Source organism: Orcinus orca, chromosome 12, assembly GCF_937001465.1.
Source record: "Orcinus orca chromosome 12, mOrcOrc1.1, whole genome shotgun sequence".
Taxonomy (NCBI): domain Eukaryota; kingdom Metazoa; phylum Chordata; class Mammalia; order Artiodactyla; family Delphinidae; genus Orcinus; species Orcinus orca.
Window position 1 is genome coordinate 9,991,486 of NC_064570.1, and position 25,493 is coordinate 10,016,978.

Below are 25,493 nucleotides of genomic sequence, written 5' to 3' on the forward strand. Positions count from 1 at the left end.
TAAAGATTATGAAGGGAGGTTGAGAGAAGAGGAAGGAGGAAACTGTCTTCCACACCCTCATCAGAGTGAAAGGACAGAGCCTTTACTCTGTCTTCCTCATGGCTGTGGCTCTAGGGCATGTGCCACGGCCCCCACCAGCAGGAGTCAGTACATCAGTGCAGGCCTGCCGCAATGGCTGGGCTCCCAGATCACTAAGTCTGCAAACCCAGGTGAGACCCGGAGCTAGGTGCTGAATGAGCCCTAAAGACTGAGAGGCAGGATAAAAGATATTTGCCTTGATAATCTAGGACTAAATACTGCAGAATGGGATCAGAAATACCAGGTTATGCTACTGTCTGCAAAGCATATTCAACACTAATTGACATCTTCCACTCATGCAATTTTATTAATGTTTAATTTTACCTCACTGCTTACTACTGGGACTGCTAAAACTAGGGCTTTGGAAACTGGTGGAGGAAGATGCTTAGGATTTGAAGAATGAATCTAGACCAGGAAGTACAAAGGGGGCCAGGTAAAGCAGAGCTGGTTAGAGCTCTTCAGGGTACCCCAAAATGTCACAAAGCAAACTCAGAATCAGGATCCTAGCCTCCTGGAAAGTTTATCTGTTAACCATCTGTTATATAATTAACTTCTCTTTTATTAACAGCAAAATTGCCAATGATTAAAAAACACGTTCTAAAGAAGAGCTGATGAAAATCTCACAAAAAAATGAATGTTACAGAAAAACAAAAATTTCTTATGCTAAGAAGAATAACATTTAAGTAAAATAGAGTAATCTTCAATGTCATATAACTGAGCTTATAAGTAAGAAACATTAATAGTAGCAGGTGACTGAAAATATCACCTCCTAGAAAAAGTATCATCTCCAAAACAAAATGGGGCAAACTGAACCACATTTTCAGAATTCAGAGAAAAAATATATAAACATCTCTACTTAGGGCACATGAGATGCATGATTTTGCACATGTTCAGCTGGTAAAACATTGTATTCAGCTTGATTACTGGGTTCAACAATAGTTCGATTCAGACTTTCAGAATTTTTTGTGAAGCCAGGTAGAAACAGAGGAAGATTATTAAGCAAGTAATATGCTACATCCAATGTAGAAAGGATTCACACTTCAGCAATCAAGGCAATTATCTGAGTTCCTGGAAACAAAACTTAAGCTAATAGATGTGTGCACATGCACACATGCAGAGGTGCTAAATGCTGAAAGGGACAACAGGACAGGATTCCACCCATTCCTCCCACCCCAGGCTGAATGCTGAGTTGCCTGACATCTGCCCCCCACCCCACCCCCACCATCTCAGAGCCAGGGAGGGCGGGGGGTCTAGAAGAGTGGCTGGGTCCTGGGTAATTCTTAAAGTACCTGCCCCTAAAGCATTCCCTTCCTAACCTGATATAACCAATTCACAGAAGTGCGAAGGGACACACCTGTGGGCTCCAGGACAAGGCAAGCTATGGCCTGAGGGCTAAAAGCAGACCCTACCTATTCCGGCTCCACCTGTAAGCCAAACATTTTTAAATGACTGAAAAAAAATCAAGAGTAATATTTTGTGGGGCTTCCCTGGTGGCGCAGTGGTTGAGAGTCCGCCTGCCGATGCAGGGGACACGGGTTCGTGCCCCGGTCTGGGAAGATCCCACATGCCGTGGAGCAGCTGGGCCCGTGAGCCATGGCCGTTGAGCCTGCGCGTCCGGAGCCTGTGCTCCGCAACGGGAGAGGCCACAACAGTGAGAGGCCCGCGTACCACAAAATAAATAAATAAATAAACAAACAAACAAACAAATAAAAAAGAGTAATATTTTGTGATATATTAAAAATATCTGAAATTCAAATTTCGGTGTATACAACATCTTACCGGAACACAGTCACAGCCATTCCTTTTATGCATTGTCTATGGCTCCCTTTGGGCCACAATGGAGACCTTGACAGAGATGGTAGCCCTCAAAGCCTAAAACGATTTACTATCCGGCCCTTACAGAAAAAGTGTGCCGACCTGCGGTATCTAGTATAGCCTCTAATGCCTTTGCCTCCTCCTTGGGGGAAACAAAAGAAGGACAGGTCTCAGCTGAAATGCATGGTGACCTGTGTGTCAGGAATTATACAAGCTTCACCAAGAACAGGGACCGACTCCACATCTACACCCGCCTGGAAAACCTGAGTGGGAGCCACATAGCATTTTCCTCTTTAACGGTATCAGCCCCTGGTTAAGAATGGGTGGTGGGCTCCGTGTACAGATATACTCTCTAATACCTAACAAATGTATATCATGCATAAATAAGGGTCTATCACATAAGAATCAGTTGGGAGGAAATATGCTTTTCATGATTTCTTTAAAGAAAAAAAATTGGTGCATAACTAGATATAAAATCTTTATCTTCTATTATACTACAATACAGAATTCAACAGAAAAGACAACATAGATTCAGTTTTTAAAGACATCACTATTTGAAGTTAAATAATTTTATGCAAATCTTTCTTCATAAAAAAACAAACTGTTACTTGGAAAATTTTAAAATTCTCTACAGTACCTATAAATTCCTTCCCTGTCCTCCCTTAAAATTCCATGTCATGGTTGAAAAAGTGACACGGATGGGTGTTAAGAGAGCTTCATTCAAGCTGCAAAGGCATGAAAAACATTTCTGTTGTTCAACAAGCTGATCGAAGAAATATCAAGAGAAAAATATAAAAATGGTGGCTTTCTTAGTGTTCACAAGTCATCAGAATTTCAGTGCTGACTACACCTCAGTGTAACAGAAGAGTAATAAAAAGATATAATTTCTATATTACTGTTATACACACACGTATCTTTTATATGTAAATTATAGAGAAATATTCCCGCCCTGCAGATACTTAGGGTATCCATATGTATAGCTATCTTAAAACGTTAATAAAAGAAGTTCAACAGTGGTTTAAACATTCAGCCTAGTTAACAAAGAAGCTCTGTAACGAATACCCCTCTAGAGGACAATTTAGTCAGCAGGGCACCAACTCTATTCTTCTTTTATAAGTACTATCAGATCTATGATGCCTGTGAAGAACAGAGAGACCTTCCTGCATCTCATTCTAACCAAGCCACCTTCAAGCTACAGTGCTTCCATTTATCTTGCTGGAAAGCTGGCAGGTAAGGTAATTGCGGGGAGGACTCTTTTAAGGGGCTGGAGTCCCCCTGCCCCACAGCATTCCTTACATCCTTCCTCTTTATTGATGGAATGACTGCTAAGGCAATGACTTCATGGGCTCATGCATAGTAAATTCAATATTTTGCCATGACAATTTGATTTGGCAAAATCTTGCGATCAAGTTCGGTTTTCAATATCTGACATCACTCAGAATGCCGAATACTTTCCAGCACACCCAAAATAATACAACCCCTACTATCAGTGGTTAGTTTATATTTAGAAAATCAATGCCGCTTTTTGGAAAAGCTTGTTTTACTTTAAAATTTAATTTAAATGCAAGTTCCCTGCAAAGACTTTCCCCTCTGTAACCATCATCCTTCCACCCTCCGCCCATGTAAAATTTTCATTCTAACCCAAGTGACAAGTACAAGAGATTTCACTGTGCTTAGAACGAAATGCCACCGGGGAGCAATAACAATCCTATCAGACTCCGACAAGAGAAACACTTATGAATTAACATAGAGCACAAATATGTTCCTGATTGACATGATGGGATAGGGTGGGGGAGGGCAGTGACAGAGGAACGTATATAAGAACATGCCAGGAAGGAGCACAGGAGGAATTTTTAGAGATCTGCAAATATATAAAATAGACATACAACATTAAGTATAAATATGTCTGCATACTATATATGATCCTCCCTAAAAATACTTGATGTTCATATATTATGATTTACTACCTCTAGAGACATCTTTGGTTTTGATGGTAATCAATTTATCTGATAAGTTAGTTTACTAAAGGATAAATTCAGTCAATGCTGGTGATGTCTTACTGTCTTGAACTGGGAATAAGTTAGAAAATTTTACTCCCTTGTTTAATTAAATAAGTGGGTTTTTTAAAAAAGCAAATCAACTCCAAAATACTCTCAGCTACGGTTCTCAATACAATTAGTTGACGGTATTATATCAGCCATTGGTAGAAAACTGCAAAGCGTCACACACACTGGGCATCTCTTGCTCAGAAGTGCCCCAAGAGAGGATGAGGATAAACACTGAATTAGAAACAGAGAAGATATTTCCATCAATGAGATGAGTTCAGGTCTCCTGTTTAAGGATTTTTATACGATACAGTTAATGATTTCTCATTGTGACTTCCCATGGGCTTGAAGCACAGGTTAAAACGGCAGCTTGATGGTCTTTCAAAAAGTCTCTCATGATCTTCAAACGCAGAAATAGTGTCTCTTCTCCTTTTTAGAATACTGAATATCAAATCCTGGCATGCGGTTTTTCTTTTTCTCTCTCCAACTAGACCCTAACTTTCTTAAGGGCAGTGACTCCTCGTGCCAGGTCTGGTGTTAGAGAGGAGCATTTGACTGGTCACTGGTCAGTGTCACTGAATTTATAAGCTCTAGAGTAAAATACAGCTGCAAATACTGTACAAAGTAAGCCAGCACGTGCACACATTTCTGAATATTTACCATAAATGCTCTAGTGAAAACGACTGAGATCGCTATTAAAATTTAACACTGAATTCTCTGGCCCTCTGTTTCCAATTAGCATCCTGGAGGCCAAGCATCTAGCCTCGTTAGATGCTTAGCTCTTTGGAAACACACTGTAAAATCACTTCATACCCTCCAACCTTATTTTAGAACTATCATTTCAGACATGGGATACAAATACACCTTGAAGTTGATATTAGAATTGAGCCAATAATTTGACTGACATATATACACAAAAGAAAAACCTCACAGTGACTGTTTAATTTCCATGATGTTTGTAGGCTTCTTTTCAGCACAAACCCATGTAACAGTGTATTTCAAAGACGCCCACCAAAGTCCCTGCTGCTTTCATTTGTCTAGACAGCAAATGAGTTAAAAGCTTAGACTTCCTGTCTAAATGAATTAAAAAATGCAAAGGCACAGAAAGGCAGAATCCACAAAGAAAATCCTTTCAAGCACTAATTTTTAGGCCTGCAAAGCATCTTCTTACAAAGTTATATATATCTCCCTTTCTTCTTAAACATGTCCAATAACAAATATTTATCTCTTTGTTATATGTGACAATATATACAATCCTTAGCCTTAGTATGTAGAAGGTCAACTGGAAAAAAAATATTTGATCTTAATTTAAAAATAGTCACAAGCTCAACAAATGACAAATTCATATCCAAAGCCAGGGATAACACAAGGAAAATTAATGAGTCAGAATTCATTTTAAGGGAGGTAGCCAAGAACCATTTTGGGGGGAAATTACTTTCACCTGGTTCATTTGTATTCCTTCTCAAGCAAAGATTCCGTTACGGGTAACTCTCATTTTAAAGGGACATATATAAGGATAATCAGCTAATCTGATACTTTACAAAAGCAGGCCTCAGAGCCAAGCATACTATCATAAGCAAAAATTTTTATAATGGTTATATTTCCTTTGATTTAAAAAAAATTCACACCTAAAATAAAAGCTATCCTCAAAGGTCCTTGGGTTAGAAACCCCTGATATGAAATGTGCTGCCATTCTAAATTTAGAAGTGGTGAACAATGTAAGTATGAAATATGCATCATGTAAGGGAATTTTCCTCCATTGCACAGGCCTCAGGGGGATCCTAAATTATTCTGTTTTTGAACTCTGCCCAGGAAGAGTCTCTGCTCTTCCACTATTAACAGCAGACATTATGTAGACCAGGAATAACAGCACATAGACCCGTAACCACAGTATGGGCAGTCTTAAACTTAAAAATAATTTGGTAAGAAAATTTATTTTACAGTTATCTTTTGGTCGCACGGAATTTGGGATTAACACTGTCCTCTTGGTTACCATCCTAGGCTACCCTTTCAGGTGATGATGATGACGTTCATGATCACGATGATTTGATGTTTAGCGATAACAACTGTGACTACCATTCTCCATAGCAGAGATATTATGTACATTTTCTCTCATGAGGAGACTACAGCACCTTGTGAGTTCCAGTCCATTGTTCCTACCAGGCAAAATGTTTTTTAACTGATTTCATTGTCCAAAATAGCCAGGACCCTTCCCGACCTCAAGTCAAGGCCCAAATCAGTGCTGAAAACACTAAAAGAGACTCACATATGAATAAGTGCTGGCCCTTTGTTATTTCTAAGGGCAATGGCATCTTAAAGAATATACTAATTAATACAAATGACAGACTACTGGGGGAAAATAAAACTATATAATAAAGTGAGAATACTGAATAATTTGGGGAGAGATTTGTACTGAGTCTTACCCTTAGGCAGGCATGCCCTAAGGTTAGCAGATGGAGCTGCAGGGTGGGTAGGTGGGAGGCAGTAGGGGAAAAAAAGGTGGAAGACAGTTTCTACATGTGGATGACATTTTATGTTGAAGTTGGCCTGTATAGGTTGATCTTGTACACTTAAATGTCCTCCTTTCATGGAGTCTCAATGAAAAGAGACAAACAGCTAAACAGAAATTCTAAGAAAAAGCGAACTAACAAATGTGGAATAAAGAATGGTACGTCTTCAGCCAGCGCACATCTGCCCAGGGGCTGCTGTCTGACACAGGTCCAGACTAGGAGTGAAGGTGTGCCCTGTGGACAAGTGGAGGGCAGAGAGAACAATGTGTGAAGGCAAAAAACACTAAGGGAGGCCATGCCCCTTGGGAAGGGTGAGGAGATCAGAGAGGCTGGAAAAGCAGAGCGAGAGAGGATGAGGCTGAAGAGGCAGTTGTGAATGACTTCATATGCCCACGCCAAGGAATACGGGCTTACAGTTTTAGGAACTAGGGGGCCAACAGAGGTCTGAAAGGTGAGTTTTAATATTATCAAACAAACAGACAAAAAAATACAGTGGGTGCCAAATGAGAATTGTTAAACGTTTTAAGCCAAAAAAAAAAAAACCCTTGTTTTCAAATGTTTATGAACAAAGAATGCTTTAAATGTGATTAAAATGACAGGTACCATTCAAAAATAAATTTGTAAAACTTAAAAAAAAATCTATATATTTTTAGCACTATATATCATTTAACAAGTAAATGAACAAAAACAAAAAGTGCCTCAATAACTACAGTCCAGGTTAAATATTAGCGTGCTTTCTAACTGCAATAATTTCACGAGGCTACAGGCATCCTATCCCTTTCATTTATATGTAAGAATTAACGGATAAAATGAATTGAAGGGTAATAGCCTTTACCCTTAAAACAGCACAACAGTGTCTAAAAACTAATTATGAGTAACATAATTTAACAGATTATGTTCTTTAACTATATATTCTATTCCAAATCGGTGACTCTGAAGACATTTAGTTACAAAGGAGGAAAATCCGCTCATGACATGTAGGGGCAGGGATGTGGGTTTATGGGTTGGTGCTTTACAAATATCAATGCCAGGTATGAAACTATAAGTATGAATGACCCACGTGCTTTGAAAGCAAATGGACAAACTAACAAGATCCGTAAATATGTAAGATTTAGAGTTTGTCTACAGATACGAGGTCTTATTGCTGAAAGTACATCATAAATTTTTATGGCAGAAAAGCAATCAACACCAACTTTTTTGCATCTCTCATGGTAAAAAACAAAAAAACCCGACTATTGTTTACCTAGAAGTACAATGCTTAGCACATAGAAATTCTGAAAATAAAACTTAAAAACAAAGAGGCATGAACCCTCAGGAGACATCTATTTCTTCAGTATATAGCAATGAAATACTTTAAAATAGTAAGACGTATAGGAACTGCAAATAAATTAGCAACTTAAAAAAACAAAAACAAACAAAAAAAACCTCACAAATTGTACCGAGTCTACATGGAATAAAGGGAAGTTCTGTCACAGAATAATACTAAAACTTCGGGTTTTTTTTTTTTTTTTTCTTTTTTGCGGTACGCGGGCCTCTCACTGCCGTGGCCTCTCCCGTTGCGGAGCACAGGCTTCGGGCGCGCAGGCTCAGCGGCCATGGCTCACGGGCCCAGCCGCTCCGCGGCATGTGGGATCTTCCCGGAGTGGGGCACGAACCCGTGTCCCCTGCATCGGCAGGCGGACTCTCAACCACTGCACCACCAGGGACGCCCTAAAACTTCGTTTTTTGACATTTTCTGCAGTCACGTGGAGCCCTATGATCATACTTGTTCTACATCCTTCACTGGATTTTTAAAACCTTTTGTTTTGAAGTGACTTTAGACTTACCCCAAAGTGACAAAGACAGTACTCACTGTTCTTTCACTCAGTTTCCCTTAACGTTAACATTTTACATAGTAACCACGGCATGTTTATCAAAACTATGAACTTGACATCGGTACAATACTATTAATGAAACACAGACTTAATTTGCATTTTACCAGCCTTGCCAGTAATGTCCGTCTTCTGTTCCAGGACCCAATCCAGGATACATGTCACATTTATTCACCTTGTCTCCTTAGTCTCCTCCAGTCTGTGACAATTTCTCAAATCTTTCCTTGTTTTTCACAACCACGACACATCTGAAGAGCACTCCTGAGGTATTTTGTAGAATGTCCTTCAATGTGCGTCTGTTTAATGCTTTCTCATGGTTAGGCTGGGGTTATAGATTTTGGGGAAGAATACCACAGAAGTGAAACCTCCTTCGCAAAGCAACATATAGGGGTATGATATCAACACGACTTAGTACAGGTGATGTTGACTTGGATCACCTGGTTAAGGTGCTGTGTGCCAGGTCCCTCCACTGTCAAGTTGCTCTTTTGCCCTTTCCACACTCTGTTCATGAGGAGGGAGTCACTGAACCCAGCCACACCCAAGGGAGGGCAATTAAGTTCCACCTCTTGGAGGAGGCTTATCAAAGAATTAGTGCATGTATGTTAAAGCCACACAGTAATTAGTACATATTTGCGGGGATATATTTGCAACTATGCACGTATCTGTTTCACCTTCAAGTTTTGCCTAATTTTAGTATTTATCAGTCGATCTTGCCTGCAGCACTACTCTAGTGTTCTAATAGTGTTGATTTTCTATTTCCTTCATTCCTTTTACATTTATTACATATATATGTAGGAGGAGATGTCCTGTCTCCATTCATTTTTACATGGTCAAGACAATCGTCTTATACATCTTTTTGGTGCAACTTAAGTTCCTTTATGATGATTAGGTGATACTCTTATCAACACTAAATGGTAGTAGTACCGCCAATCGAGATTTCATGATCATAAAATATGGGAGAGAGAAAAATATGCACTCTTTGCTTTTCCAGACACAGCTAGAAGCATATAACTTAGTATAATCACTTCGGACAACAATTCATAAGCATCTTGTAAAGCTAAAGACGCATCTATCTTATGACCCAGAATGTCCACTCCTAGGTTTATACACTGGCACATGCATATATATACAAGCACAGTAGCATTGTTTCAGTACTGTAATAGTAAAAAAAAAATGGAGACAATCTGATTTTCCAGCAATATAAAATCAAGAGATATATTCAGAAAATGGGATACCATACAGCAATGAAACTGAATGAGCTAGAACTAAAAACGTTAATAGGGGGCTTCCCTGGTAGCGTGGTGGTTGAGAGTCCGCCTGCCGATGCAGGGGACATGGGTTCGTGCCCCGGTCCGGGAAGATCCCACATCCGCAGAGCGGCTGGGCCCGTGAGCCATGGCTGCTGAGCCTCCGTCTCCGGAGCCTGTGCTCCACAACCGGAGAGGCCACAACAGTGAGAGGCCCGCGTACCGCAAAAACAAACAAACAAAAATGTTAATAGGAAGCTCACAAACAATACTGATAGAAAACTGACCAAAAATCTCAACGTAGCAATACTGAACTAATACAGAAGAGATGGAACAAAAAGAAAGTAGTGGACTGTTAACCTGGTAGTGGAAATTCAAAGTCTAGAGCAGCAGCAGTTAAGCAAAGCTCAGAAGAGGTAACGAGAGTGGGAGTAGCATTGTCTACGGATTAGAGGGGAGAACGAAACGAACCTCTGCGCTGTCCACTCAATTAAGCCCCACTTCCTTCCAAGACCCGTCCGTTACTATCCTGGTACAGTCTCCCCCGACATCTACAGCACCAGAATGAGCTACACAGCTCCCTCCTCTATGATCCCACATCGTATTTATCAACTACAGAACTTCCCGTGTTGAGTTTTAATGAATTGTTAGCATCTGCTACAATGCAAACTCTGGAGTAGGACCACTTACATTCAAACTTCGGCTTTGACACTGACCCTGACCGTGGGCAACATACTTAACCTTTCTGTGCCTCACTCTCCTCATCTATAAAATGGGGGAAATACTAGTATCTGTCAAAAAGAGTTGTTGTGAGAATTAAATGAGAAGTTATACGTAAAAGAATTAGCCCAGTAGGATCTCCGTTAAGTGTAAGCTATTATCATTATTAACCATAAGGGAGAGGCAGTGGGTTAGAGAGCCCGAACCGTGTGTCACTGGGGATACACTGCAAGACAACAGTGTTACCGGAAGCAAGTGGCTGAAGAGTGAAGAAGAGGCAGGGAAATGTGCCCTCCCCATGTTCCCTGATCCCAGGGGGTACCGGCGAAGGCTCTGCAGGCCCTAGGGGAACCAAGTCGAGCAAGAGTTAGGAATCCGGTTAAAAAAAACGGAAACCCAGACAGTAGCAACCAAAGAGAAGGGGAATTATGTGTAGAAGAGGTAGGTTTTTTTGTTTAGTTTTTGTTTTCAGGTGTCCGCTCCATCATTCATAAGCTCTTTAATGAGTAAGACAAAGACGGCCTGCACCGTTTATGAACACAGGTTTTCAACAATAATCCTATCAATGAAGTTATAACAAATATTTGAGTACTGGAAAGTGGTTAAGAAAAACACCCATCATGACTCACTATTTAAGAATCACAAATGCAAAAGTATTACCACAGAGAGACCATTATGCTGTAGAAGAAAGAGTGCTGGCTGCAAGAGGAGTTTAAAGCTCGGTGCTAAAGCTCGGTGCCACCACTGATCAGCTATGAACAAGACAATCTAAACTTTTATTCAGTTGTAAAATGGGGATTATAATGTTTATTATCTCAATCACTCAATATAATGAATAAAGCAAATGATATGGAAATTGTGAAGAATATCACTTTTAAAACATAAGATGGGGCTTCCCTGGTAGTGCAGTGGTTGAGAGTCCGCCTGCCGATGCAGGGGACACGGGTTCATGCCCCGGTCCGGAAAGATCCCACATGCCGTGGAGCGGCTGGGCCCGTGAGCCATGGCCGCTGAGCCTGCGCGTCCGGAGCCTGTGCTCCGCAATGGGAGAGGCCACAACAGTGAGAGGCCCGCGTACCGCAAAAGAAAAACCAAAACATAAGATATTATTTCCTGAGGCTTATTTATATATTAGATACAAGATTCAAATCACTTGTTTTAAAGAATAAGTCAGAAATATAATAATAATGAAATAAATACTTAGGCCATATCAATTCAAATCACAATCTCCTTCCTTAAATTCATATCACCCTTTGTATTAATGTCAAAAAATGTAAAAACAAGAGTTGTTTCATTTCTTCAGTGTTAAAAATTTGAAGGAAGTTTTAAATTATCTTGTTAGGGGCTCCCCTGGTGGCACAGTGGTTGAGAGTCCGCCTGCCGATGCAGGGGACACGGGTTCGTGCCCCGGTCCAGGAAGATCCCACGTGCCGCGGAGCGGCTGGGCCCGTGAGCCATGGCCGCTGAGCCTGCGCGTCCGGAGCCTGTGCTCCGCAGCGGGAGAGGCCGCAGCAGTGAGAGGCCCGCGTACCGCAAAAAAAAAAAAAAAAAATATCTTGTTAAACACGGAAAGAGTCTAATAGCTTCAATAACAGAAAGTGTTTTTATATTTGGAATATAAAATTGGAATCATTTTTAAGATGCCTGAATTTTTTAGAAAAAAGTAGAGAATCCAGAATTTTTTTTTACATGATTAGCCTGACTGGATTACAGATGGAAATGCTGTGTAAAGGCTATTTTTATATTTTAAAGTGAAATGCAATACATGCAACACTCCCCCCAAAGTCAAACTTAAAAACATGCATTTTTCTCATTTTCAGTTATGATTTACAGACTCACTCAGATGAGAGGTTGTTTTCAACCTTGTACAGGGGCAGCCGGTCACTCAACACCTCAAGTGCTAGCACTAAAGGACAGTTTTACATAACAAATCTTCCTAAGAGCATATAACCATTTTATAATATATTACTTCAAAACTACTTCTTGAAAGGCGCTGGTTATAAACCTATTCAGGGTTTCAGACAGAAACTTCTAATACCAATAATAACAATGATGATGAGGATCATAGTATCAGTAAAGAAGGGCCTGAGTTAGGTCTTGAAGTCCAGCATGTTTCACACTCAACCACACTACCTCCCAACAGAGCCATTTGTATGCTAGGCAAGGGTATGAGGTACTGTACCTCACACGTACAGGTTAATTATCCTGTTGCTTGGAGCATGTTCCCAGGCCAACAAGAAGAATAGAGTTTTCTCTGATGACCACTTTAAGTGGTCTCAAAGACGGCATAAACAAATTAAGATACAGGATTCTGAAAGGCAGAACGGTAAAATTCACATTTCCTTAGCCTTCTAAAACCTTTGAACAAGGGAGACACCCAAATAACCTGACTCGCAAGCCCATCACATTGCTGAATTGCTCTTTATCCCAGTAAATCATAAGTTTTGAAATAAAATTGGACTTAAACTCTTCATCAACCTAAAAATTCCTGGAAAGTGCTATGAAGCCTCCTTCTGAATCTCTACATCTTATTCCCCTCCTCTAATGACTTACTTTTAAAATGCGTTTATTAGATGTTAGTTTTCTCTTGAATATTTGTATTGTATTGGGGGTGGGAGCTTGCAAGGAATCGGGCTCTGGAACCACAAAGCTGCCACGAACGCTAGCTGCTCCCTCACTGACTCAGAGGACTCAGGCAAGCGACTGAGTCCCATCAGCCGCCACCTCTCATCCGCACGCAGTACAGGGACAACAGAAATAATGACCTCACAGTGCTGGGTGGGGTTAAATGAGGTAAATGCTCTGCATAAAGCACTAAGCATGCTGCCTGGCGCCAGATAAGTGCTCATTAAATATTTACTGTAATGTAGGTACACAGTAATAGTGTAGCGGTTAAAGGCATAAATGAGTAAGAGCAGTTTGAAATCAAGTCCCGGCTCCATCGTTTCTTCACCTAATCCTGGGTAAGTTACTTAACTTCACTGAGCCTCAGATTCACCATCTAAAATAGGAGGGAAATATTAATAATGCCATGGTGAGGATTAAATATAATTATGAAAAATAAGTATTAAGCATATAGTAAATGTTCAATAAATAGTTGCTATGTATATAAATGCATATATACACATATAACCATACACACATTTCAAATATGTATGTTTTTTAAAAAGCCCTGTTTATAATGTAAAACGCATTTTGAATACAGAATAAAGAATTTACAAATGACTTCTAGAAAAATATCTCACTTATAATAAGATGGATGAGTAAACAGCAGTGGCATGAAGGTATCCTTCTGTTCTTTAACAAATACTTAACAGATAATATAATGTGCATTAGGAAAATAGTATAATATTAATTGTTAACTAAGTAAAACAGCCTTTGGCATTTCTATAAGATGTAGTGTCACCAATTATAAACACTGCACAAGAAGGAGGGCACTGATTGGAAAAGGTAATCAGCCCAGGTTGTGAAGTCTTGGTTCAAATCTGCGCCATCAGTTCTTAGTGGTGTGAATTCGGCAAGTGAATTAATATCCCAAAGCCTCAGTTTCTTCACCTATAAAATGGATCTGACTCAAAGAGGCGGCAAGAACTAAATGAGTTTAATCAAGAATCCATTTAATAAATATTAGCCATCATGAGTTTGATTTTTATTACGTCACATAGTATCCAGATAAATTTAAAACAATATTTCTTGTTCACATCTAGAAAACTACATGTTAAAATGGCAAAAAACTAGAAACCACTTAAATACAAATTTACTAGTGGGCTATCTAAAACTACATACTAATTATTAGAAATATATATTTTAAATAATGTAATTTTTATTGAGTGAAAATCAGTAGTAACAGCAGAAAAACAACTACTAGTATCTAATTTATGTAAAACAGTAGAAAATCTTTCACAAACATACACATTTATGTATACGTGTAAAATATGTGTGTGTGCATATATCTTTTTAACCCTTGATGCTCAACAAAATTTTAACAGTGGTTATTTTATGTGATTGGATCTGGGAGGATTTTCTCTTTCTTCCTTGTACTTGGGCAGTTATTTTAATAAATGCTGAAGTTTTTTGTGAAAGAAATAAAACAAAAGGCAAACCTACAGATTTCAACAGTCTTTAACAAAAGTCCATTTAAAAGATGGGAAATAGCTGCATAGTAGTAGCATTAAATCATATTAGTATTTTCAGAATAGATGTTAAAACTTAATGCAAAAGTATATGGTAATGAAATAACGAGACAAAGCTGGACAAATACAAATTATGCTCACATGCATACTTTTCACATTCTTTCAGGCTAAGGTATTTTAATAAAATTTTCCTCATGGTCTTCATTAGCATGTACATGTACACGCATGTACATACTTCATGTACATACTTGAGTAAGATGGCGGAGGAAAACTTTAAAAATCAAATTTTAGGCAAACGGAATAAAGCAAAAATATAAATATTGATTTTAATAGTACGGCCTTATGATACAGCAGGCCCCAGCCTGACAACGCAACCGCTGAAAGTGATGAACACTCAACATACACAGACACAGGCACTTTTAGTTAAATGGGTTCCACAGAGCTGGTTCCCCACAGAAGCTGGCATCTTGAACCCAAGGAGTCTCAGAAGAAACAGAAGTCACATGTCTATCAATATTTTAGACAGAATCTAATACAACTGTAAATCTGTCATTGTTGGCAACACTGAAGAAGTAGGACCAGTTAATAGGAAACACTGAATACCACTGCTTCAGGTTTCTCTGTCTTCTATGGTCTAAATAACTCCATACAGAACACTGCCATCAAAGGTCTCGCTGTAAGAGTTACATGTTCAAAATTATTGATTTCCTTTTACTTCCAAAGAAAACTACAATTGTAAACACAATTCTCTTTGTGAATTGATGCTTTTAAATCTATTTCCTTTGGAAATTGTAAAAGAAAGCAAGGAACCTGAACACTTAAAAGTATCAAAATGGAGTTTAAATAATAAGCGAAGTATAAAATTATAACCGGAGGTAAATTTGTTCTACTGAGCTCACTTTAACGTCTAGAATGAGTAACCACATGTGACTGTTTAGGAGTGCCACAATGGTCCCCCAGTTTGTAGAATGTGATATGACTTTCTATGATTTGTCCTAGTGTTGAATATACCTGTCTCTTCTTGCCTTTCTGTATGCTGTTCACTTCTGAATTTTCCTCAACACTGCTAAGTAGATAAGACATCGTATTAAGGAAAAGATGGATTTTGGCTCTGAGAATAAAAGCAATATATTTTTAAAGCATGTATATAAAGACTGGTGAAAACTACTTATGAATTAAATAAAAGAGGAGTGAAGGAAAAATGTAAAACTACAACAAGCATAGCAATCTGTTATGAGCTGAATGAGTGCCAGTTTGTGGGCCTCGGGGCTCGGTAGGATTTCTCTGTACAGTGCCAAACTCCAACAATATTGTTATGGTTAGAAAGGAATTTCTCACGAGAGCTAACAAAGGCAGAAGGTCATAAATAAACCCAGCAGGATTGCCTTGTCAGTTCTCATTATTAGCGCTGCAGGTACTTGCTTTCCTGTGGGCTTCTTACAGGTTCATTTAAGTGTAAGAGTTCCTCCTTGAAAACTCAGATACTCATAAATAAAATGGTTCTTAATCCAGCAAAGAAAAATACTTGAAAAGTAAGAAAATAAGTAAGCAAGTAAATAAATATAGAAAGGACAGAAGCACGGCCAATGGCAGAGCTTAGCCTGGCGTTTCCGAAAGCTGGAGCACCTTCAGTCCTGGCCTTCGCAGCCCAGCAGTGACCAACAGGATGCTCTGCTTTCTCACCACAATAACAGTCTGCAGAATTCTATCTGGGCAGGAAGTGAAGCTGAGCTCCTAAACTGATGCTGACATGTGTTATCAACTGAGGGAAGCACAGCTGTGTGATCATTACTGCAATTATGAAGTGACATTTAGTGTTAACTTTATTTTACTGAGGATTTTTAACTAGTAACAAAAAAAGGAGGTACAAATCTACTAATGACAGAGATGTTGATTTTTAGCAATTAAAAAATAGGAATGTATTATTGGGTCTCTAAAGAGAAACATTACCTTTTGCATAAGGCAAATCTACATCTTAAGAGCTCTTATCAATGCCCCTTAATAGAACAGAAGATTTAGTTTTGTAATATTTAAAAAGCGAGATGCAAACCTCAATTCTTTCTTAATTTTAAGTCCTTGTATTCTAAGAAGGGCTGAGAACAAACTTCCAATTATCCCAATACACATAATAATCCAACAGAGAAAAAAACCTGATAAACTTGATTCCATTCACTAAGTCAAAACGAAGACATATTTTTCTTCAGCAACAACATATTTCATGGTGTCATTTATTTTCTTTAAAAGGAAAAATAAAATAAGTATCTTTAAGTAATATAAACAAAGGAGAAATATATCAGAAAACTAAATAGAAAATAAAAATCCTCAGTAGTGCCACTATTTAGAGCTAACCAAATTCTAATATTTTGCCATATTTCCTTCTAGTCTTTTTTCTTAAGAAGAGCAGAACAGCATATCTTTTTTTTCTTTTTTATTTATTTATTTATTTTTAGCTGCGTTGGGTCTTTGTTGCTGCGCGAGAGCTTTCTCTGGTTGCAGCGAGTGGGGGCTACTCTTCGTTGCAGTGCGCAGGCTTCTCATTGCGGTGGCTTCCCTTGTTGTGGAGCATGGGCTCTAGGCGTGCGGGCTTCAGTAGTTGCAGCACTTGGGCTCAGTAGTTGTGGCTCGCGGGCTCTAGACAGCAGGCTCAGTAGTTGTGGCGCACGGGCTTAACTGCTCCGCGGCATGTGGGATCTTCCCGGACCAGGGCTCGAACACGTGTCCCCTGCATTGGCAGGCGGATTCTTAACCACTGTGCCACCAAGGAAGCCCCAAAACAGCATATCTCTAAGCACAATGTGTATACAAAAATAAATAAGGCACCAACTGACCTGTCATCCTCTATCAAAAAAAATGAACATTTTTCCCCAGCTGATTTTCAGCTTTATAATTTGTGAAGTTTTTATGTAATTGTAAATTTTAAAAATTCTAAGTGTCCCACATCACCCCCTTTAAGAGAATAATGAAAGTTTCCAAGAGTAGAAAGTTGTTCTCAGAGGCTAGGATGCTGGAATACCAATTTGTGCAGTTACGTAGTCAGTTATAGAAACTCGGCTATTAAGTGCGGGTGTGTTGTAAAGAAAGGTATGTTTGCAGAATTACTTTTCACTGGCTTGCAGCCTCATTACCTACCACTCATGATTATTAGTGTCAAGCTGATGTTGAATTCTTCACAGAGAAAATTCTCCATGTTTGCTTTAGATACTGGCAATTGGTCTATGTTCTCAGCATTCACAGAGGATTGCCCTTGACTAGCATAACATCACTGGTACAAGGAACATGAATAAATGCTGAAAAGAGTAGTTTAAATGTCCAACAGTGGTAAGAAACTAAAACAGGCCTTACTTTACATTGGTGGGGAAAGGTGGGCTTTTCTAGAGAATATTTCTGAAGCAGCTAAGTTACTACATTAACTGTAGCCTGTGTAAGAAATCTGTGGTGTTAAACTTGCAGTGGACTGCAAACGTCATATTACATTTTTCGATTAGTAGCTTTATAACCACGTAGCCCATGGTTGACAATATTAGGCCATAAAGAGTTCTCAGGAACTTACTACTGAATATTCTGTCAACAGTAATAAATAGTAAAAACAAGGGTCCCAAATCTGACACACTTAGGACATGAATAGTATATATATATTAAAAAAAGGACCTATTTTTAGACTTCAACAGCTAACTCATGCTAGTATTAACCAAACTAGACTTCACCAATTCTTAAGAGTTGTTAGGGCTCATATCCAGTATTTCAGGTACAAATGTGTTATTAGATAAATAATAAAACGTGGGGAGAGCGAAGTTTGACTCCCTTGGAAGAGAAACACTTAAGATGGATTGTTATGAGCTGCACAGAATTTTCAGAACTAAACAAAGCCATAGTAAACATTCACTCCTACCCTGCGTTTTTAAAATGTGAAACTGAGGTCCAGAGAGGCTAAATTATTTATTTCAAAACTATGCACAGGTTCTACAGACACAGACTACATTAGAATGCAGGTTTCTAGGTATCTTCGTTAAAACATTACTGCTGACATTGTTAACCTCACTCAAGATTTCAAAGGACAGAGTGTGCGTGCACGCACGCGTTACTGCTCACGAGAGCGCGCGTATATCTACTTAAGCGTATTTTCTAAGTTATTATTTCACACTACGTATCTAGGTACCTGCCTCTATCTCAAAATCTCTTGTTTCACTTAGTGATAAGGATATGACTTTGTCAGTGATAAAAGGAAGAACAACATGCGAAACCATGTAGCAGAGATGTCCCAGGATGTACAACAGTAGGACAGTTTAATAGATCCTTTGGTGATTTAAAACAAATCTTTCATTTTCTAATTTGTACCCTTTGGTGAGCCTCACAGAATGTTTTCTCTCGTTCTCTGATTTCTTGTTCACTCCATCTCCTTGTGGGCGAACCACGCTAGCTGACACACACAGGCCCATAAACCAAGAGGCGATAAAGCGGCACCTCAGAGGGCAAGAGCCTCCCATGGCCACAGAAAGACAGAATATACACATCCTCTTACCTTGCGACCTGACCTGGGCAGGATGCCCGCCTCCAACACAGCAAAGGAACTCATGACTACATTCAGAGGGGATCCAAACAGTAAGAAGGTAAATGTATTTTAATCACTGAAACTGATAAAGCATCCGATTTTTTCATTCTGTCTGGCGACTACACCCACAGGATTCACAAGAGTGAAACAGAAGAGAAGCAAACTGTGAAGACAGACTGTTTTGTGAAATCATAATCCATGAAGTATGCCATCTGTGAGCTAGCACAGTTCTCAACCTGCAATGGCTCCCCACTGCAATCTGATAGGGTAAATATTTTATAGAGTTCTGAAGTATCTATAATTGTTTTAGGTCTTAAACGTGGGGGTACAGTGCAAACGGAATTTAAATTCCTGGGAACAGCTGAATTAACTGAACTTTTGGAAAAGCTGGCCACATGTGATACACGATTACATCTAGCAGAACAGAAGGACAGGAAGAAAAGGGCGAAGGAGAGACCAAAAGAAAATGGGAGGAAGTAACAAAGGGCAGGAGAATATAAAGCACAGTATAATATGCATAGTAAGTGTTGAAGTAGTTCCTGGATGAGCGAATGAATAGAACGATGACTACATGCGCAACATAAAGCAAACGAAGTAGAGAAAGCTTTGGGCAGACCCGGCTAATAACAAATACTGCTTAAGATTTTCACCTTAAATCGGTAGGCTAAACAGCGGGGCAAACTCTACACATACATTTGGACACGAAGCACCTTTGTGAGAAGCAAAAAAAAGAAAAAAAAAGTAGCCTTCTGCGCAGATGCAGCCCCACGGAACCATGGCGCCTTAGTGGAAGAAAACTGTAGCCCTTTCTCAGGGCTCAGGGGAGCAGGGAGACTCTGTCTTAGCAAAGTGTATCAGCCCGATTTCAACCCAGTTATTTCCCTCCAGAAGTGAGTGCTAGGTGCACCACCATGGCGACCCTGCTGGTACCACAGATGGCCACGACTTATCTGGTAAAAGACAAGCTGGGAAGAACCAGCAGTTAGGAGCTTGGGACTTGTGGTCTGACCCTGGTTCTCTTCTTATTTCTAATTACTAGTCATTCAGCCTTACGCATATTACTTAGACTCTCAAACTGAGGCCTCAATTTCTTCGCTGATAAACTGGTAGAAGTGTTAAATTTATGGTTATAATGATACAAAAGAAAGCACACAGAATAGTGCTTGGCATATAGTGGGAATATGATAAACTACAGCTATTTTTATCATATATTTTTATCCAAACCCTTTTGTCATTTAATCCTGACAGCAGTCAAATTAGGCGGGGACAACCAACTGCATTTTACACACGAGGAAACAGGCTCCGAGGGTGAGCTGCCTGGGCCATGAGTCCAGCCCAGCTCTCTGACTTCAAAGCCCAAGGTATGCCCACGTTTCCATGTTTCTCTCCTCGTTCCTCCTCCTGGTTACTCCTATTACGATGTCAAACAAAGGAAAAGAAAAAAGCCAGAGTAGAAGAATAAACGTACTCTTATCAGTGTTTCTAGGATGAAAATCCTTTAACAATCCAAGTGCATCTTCTCCCTCTCCCAGCAAAAACCTCTTAGTTTTGCTTTGATGGAAAATGAAAATCTTCCCCGCTGCAATTAGCTCCCGGACCCTCTACTGGACTAAGGGAGTGGCAAAACACCACCACCAGTGTTCTAACAAGTGGACTAAGTGTGATTCATTTTTTGGAATAAAATATGACCCTGAATCCAGACATAAGCTACCTGTTAAAGACCATAATGACATCATGCAAACAGGACGGTCTTCTGGCCTAAAAATGTCGTTAGAATTAAGACTTTCTTCATTTAGATATTTAATAGAAGCTATTTTAAAACTAATATGCATTATTTGTCAGGGGACAATTTAAAACTGAGATTATCTACAGTCCTCAGAAAATGTATATATACAAGAAAATATATAAGGAAGAATAGTAAAAACAAAACTGAAACAAGTTGAACTATAATTTTCCTTTTCTCTGACATTCTTACAGGGTAACTGTTGAACTACTGATTTTTCAGTGCAAAGGAAAGAATACTCTCTTCCATGACACCCATCATTTCTAAAATTTCCTTTAATAGTCATATGAAAAAGTAAAAACTGATGTTGATATAAACTCCTTGAATAAGGTTTGTGTTTTCTTCACACAAAACTAAGAATGGATTACCATTAGCGCCACGGACTCTTGAGATATCACCGACTTTCATTCAGACAGGGGTCTGCCTTGGTGGGGGCTGAGGGATGGAAGAGCATTTCCAGGGTTCTGGCGGGTTTTTTTGCACGGGGTATCGATTGTACACGTGCGTTCACTTAGGAAACACGTCAAGCTGCACACTTGTAATTTTGTACTTCCTTGTACTTATATTTACATCGAAAAAACTGACTTCTAGACAACAACCACGCAGTCATTTGTCATGACACAGGAGAAAAAAGCAACAGACCAAAGCAAACCCAAACCACCCACCTCTGGAGTCCTGTCTCATCCTGATAGGTCAGCACTGACATGTGCTGAGCTCTTTTTTCAGTATTCTCCCTGAATATATGATCTGCTATCAGGAAAGCAAGAGTCCAATTTAAATGGAAGTTCCGATGGGTAGGTAATGGTTTGACCCCTGACCCCATCACCACAATTGTTCCACTTCTCTAATGACTTCCCTGCAGGGTTCATTTACCAGTTCTGGGTCAAAGACCAACATGCCCACAAGTCAAGGATTGACACAAGCAGCGCTCGAAGTATTTGGAAATAACTGCACCATAGAGACACATTTCATCAATTAAAGACGGTTTTTGAATTTAAATTAAAGTATAAACCAAAAATCACCACAATTTACATTAACCAATTCACAGGTATACAGGTATGGAAGGATACATCCCAATTAAGGTACAGAATCAGTAACACCCAAAGCCAAAGCAGTTCTACCTTAAAAGAGCTGTTTTATCTTTATTGCCTTTAGTAGTAGTAAATTTGAGAGCACTGTCCACTTGTCTGAGATTTTCCTTTAAGTTTTAATTAATTTGAACTTCTTTTAACTTGTTCTCCTCATGACTTTAACTAGCATGGTTACAATGGATTAGATAGTGACTCAGAGACGTAAATTTCCCCAAATATGACAAAATCCTGCTTCAATAATCTTTCTGCTTAAACACTACTTTATACTTTTCACATATGTAAACAGAACTACTTGCAAATAATAATTTGTTAGTTTAAACAAACTTCCTCAGTCAGTAGAGAATATGTTAAAGTTGGTGCAAAAGCTGTAGTTGGACTTGATGATACAGTACTTATTCAGGATTGAATTCAGTTCTCAAAAAAAAAAAAACAAAACAAGACATGTAATTCCTTCTAATGTTTATTTGTACAGAACAGGAAGGAAAGGGAGAAGACACCAAAAAAGCGGCGGGGGGGTGGGAGAGAGAAGGAGAGTGAGACCTCAAGATAAAAGAGGAAGAATAGGAGAGGGAAGAAGGGAAAGACAAGGTTCTAAAGAAAGATCGGGGATTGCACTCAAAAGGCAGAGACTTGACCTCAGAGGCTGGATTATGCCAGGGTCATATCTCTCAAGTACGTTTCATTGGGACTAGTCAGGTGAGGATGTAGGGACAGTGGAGCATGACCCTCTTCAGGCCAACAGTAGCTAAGGAAGCATCTGGAAGACTCTGCTATGATTCCAGCCAGCATTGAACATTTTCCACTTGACTAACTTTGGATTGGGTTACAAGGACTCACCAACGAGAGGTCTGAAGAGTAAAAATTAAGACAAAAGTCTCCACTGTGAACAACAATATATTCAAAACACAGAAGAAATGCTACAAAGAACATTTCTACATCATTAGAAAAACAATACAGACTCTAAATGTTTTATTTTGCTCTTTAGTATTACAAATGGACACTGCTAAACAAGCTTTCTTAAGAAAAGGGCTTTAGATTCACAGTGTTATAAATACAAGAAGAACAGTTAATACTGTTGAGCATATATACATATAAAGTTACCTTAAAGAGAAAGGTAAACGTCTAGGCTTAGAGATACCTTCCTTTAATCAGACAAGTTAAACTGATCTAACTCAAAAGAAACTTTACTGATCAAATGAGAGGCTGACAAGCAGTAGAAGCATAGAAAAAGAAAAATCACAGAGGTTCTACAAGAAAAAGCTGCCAATGGGAGAAGGAATCCAGACCAACAGATAACGAAGATTATTATGTAATAATGAAGCATGGAAAACAGCGTGGAATGCCTATTGTGGAATGGATGTATCTGGCTAACCTAGTCTGATACTACAAAACCTTCAAATTATTTAACCATCCCACATTCTGATGCCAAACTCACAAAGTGACATCTTTCTGTGTAGATCTGCCACCAGGTAGACCACTGCCTTGCCAACTAGGGTGGCCAGTGTCTTCTCCAGAGAGACAGTTCAACCATCTCTTGGTATCCTCCTGATAAAACTGCTTTCTGAGCCTTGCAGAATAGAGAATCAGACCTGGACTTAAGCACATTTGCTAAAGTAATGTCACCCTGTGATGAATCATGAAGAACTACAATTCTCTGGTTAAAACCCTGGTCATTTGAAAGTTCTACAAGGAATAGATGTTAGGCCTACCCACTAGCATTAATTCCATACATAAACAACCATTATAAATTAGGAAATTTGACTTATTAGAAGTACATTTAATGAAGGTTTTACATTTTTTACACATTTTATTTTAACTAACATCTGATAAGTTAATATATTGTTCTTTCACAGACTCAACTCTCACAGTAGTAATACAGAATTAAATCCAGTTTGTATAGACCAATCTTCTAAAAAAATCTCCGACAGAGAACAAAACGGCCCTGAAGATAAGCATCTTGGTGGCATGGAAAAAGTACTGGCTTTTTATTACATGTCCGCTGGTATCAGCTACCTAACCTCTGAGCCTATTTCTTCATTTGTAAAAGTGGCATTATACCACCTGCCTCTTAAGGTACTGTATTAAAAGAAGAAGTACATGTGAAGTACTTTTCAGAGTATCTCGTATTTACTTGTTGTTCAGTAAATGGCAGATATTCTGTCTTGGAGCGTTTGAGTGTAATCTGTTAAGACTGAAAAAAGGAAGAGCCGCCATATGGAAAATTCTCTATATCCTTCAAACCCTAGAGCAACAATGGTCTGGTTGGTCCCATCCATTCTCCTTCTGAAATGAGACTTAATTCTTTAAAATGTACTTTAAAACATTATCAGATTAACAGATGCTTTGTATAAAACCACAAACATCACAGAAGGAACAGGATGAGAGAGTCCTGACCAGACCACCGTTACCAATTTCTTACGGTACCCTCACTCCACATACTTTTTATGAGAAGTTTTAAAAGCTTTAAAACCAAACGCATGTCTACAGTAATTCACAACAATTAGCAGAAGGGAAAACAGAAATGGAGGTTAAGCACAATAGCAATGGAAAGCAAAAGCAACCATCTAATGCTGTAATGATGTATTTGGAAAAGGAGATTCAGCTTATCACGACTGCTTTGTCAAACCTCTGGATATCTCCAGAAAATGACAGTAAACAGGGACTATCTTTAGCTCCTTTCATATTTACTGTCTTTCTCTCCCCACTGCAAACTCAGTGTTTATTAGCTGCTGGAAACATTTACTATGGTGTCTCTCTCATAAAAATATTTTTCCACCTACAACATGATGCTGGCTTGGGAAGACTATAGCATAGACACTTCAACTTAATTGTCCTTAACTGGACTGTATGAAAACCAAATATAAATTTTGTATGTTATGAAAAAGTACAGAAAGGGTTTAATCAACTAACCTTTAAATTTCTAGACTATCATTTAAGGACTGGCACAGAGTTGACACTCTGGATGAATTAGGATCACCAGATAAGATACAGAAACCAAGTTAAATTTGTATTTCAGATAAACAACAAATAATTTGTTAGTATTAAGTATGTACCCTGCAATGTTTGGGACATACTTATACTAAAATTTTATCCATTTAACTGGGAGATCTGTATTTTTTTTTTTTTTTTAAATCTGGAAACCCTCAACAGATGGATGGAAAAAGTCATAATAACTAGGAGATAAAATACATGAGCCCAGTGCCCAGGTCCACCACCAGCTGCGTGATGTTAAGCAGGTGACTTAACCCCTTAGCGCTGTCCTGTTATTCACTACGAAACGGAAACCTGCCACAGCTCCCTTGCAGGGTTGATGTGCGACTCAAATAATAGCAGCAGCAAACACACAGCGCTTATATGTGCCAGGCAGTACCTTTCGTGACTAATTCACTCAATCTTTTGAGGTATTTGCTATTATAATTCCCATTTAACATTTTACTATTATATATTCTTATTATTCAAAGAGCTAACAATGTAAATTCAAGTGCAGCCAGGCTCCGGAGTCTGTGCTCTTAATTTACTGCTGCAAAAATAAGAATGATAAAATGTATGCAAAAAGATACAAAATAGATGTTCTTAATATTGTTAAATAATTAGAAGGAATTAAACTATGGTAAAAATAAATACGATGATCTCAGCTGGGGAACAGCCTGA

General features: G+C 38.9%; 1 protein-coding gene and 1 long non-coding RNA gene across 5 annotated transcripts in view; one reads left to right on the plus strand and one right to left on the minus strand.

Moving 5' to 3' along the window:
* Positions 1-25,493, minus strand: part of ARID1B (AT-rich interaction domain 1B) — a 412,194-nt gene that overhangs the window by 123,857 nt on the left and 262,844 nt on the right. The window lies entirely within an intron of this gene.
* LOC125960676 (uncharacterized) lies at positions 19,112-21,006 on the plus strand. The gene is made up of 3 exons (XR_007470596.1): positions 19,112-19,235; positions 20,217-20,329; positions 20,946-21,006. It is a non-coding gene; the product is annotated as an uncharacterized LOC125960676 (long non-coding RNA).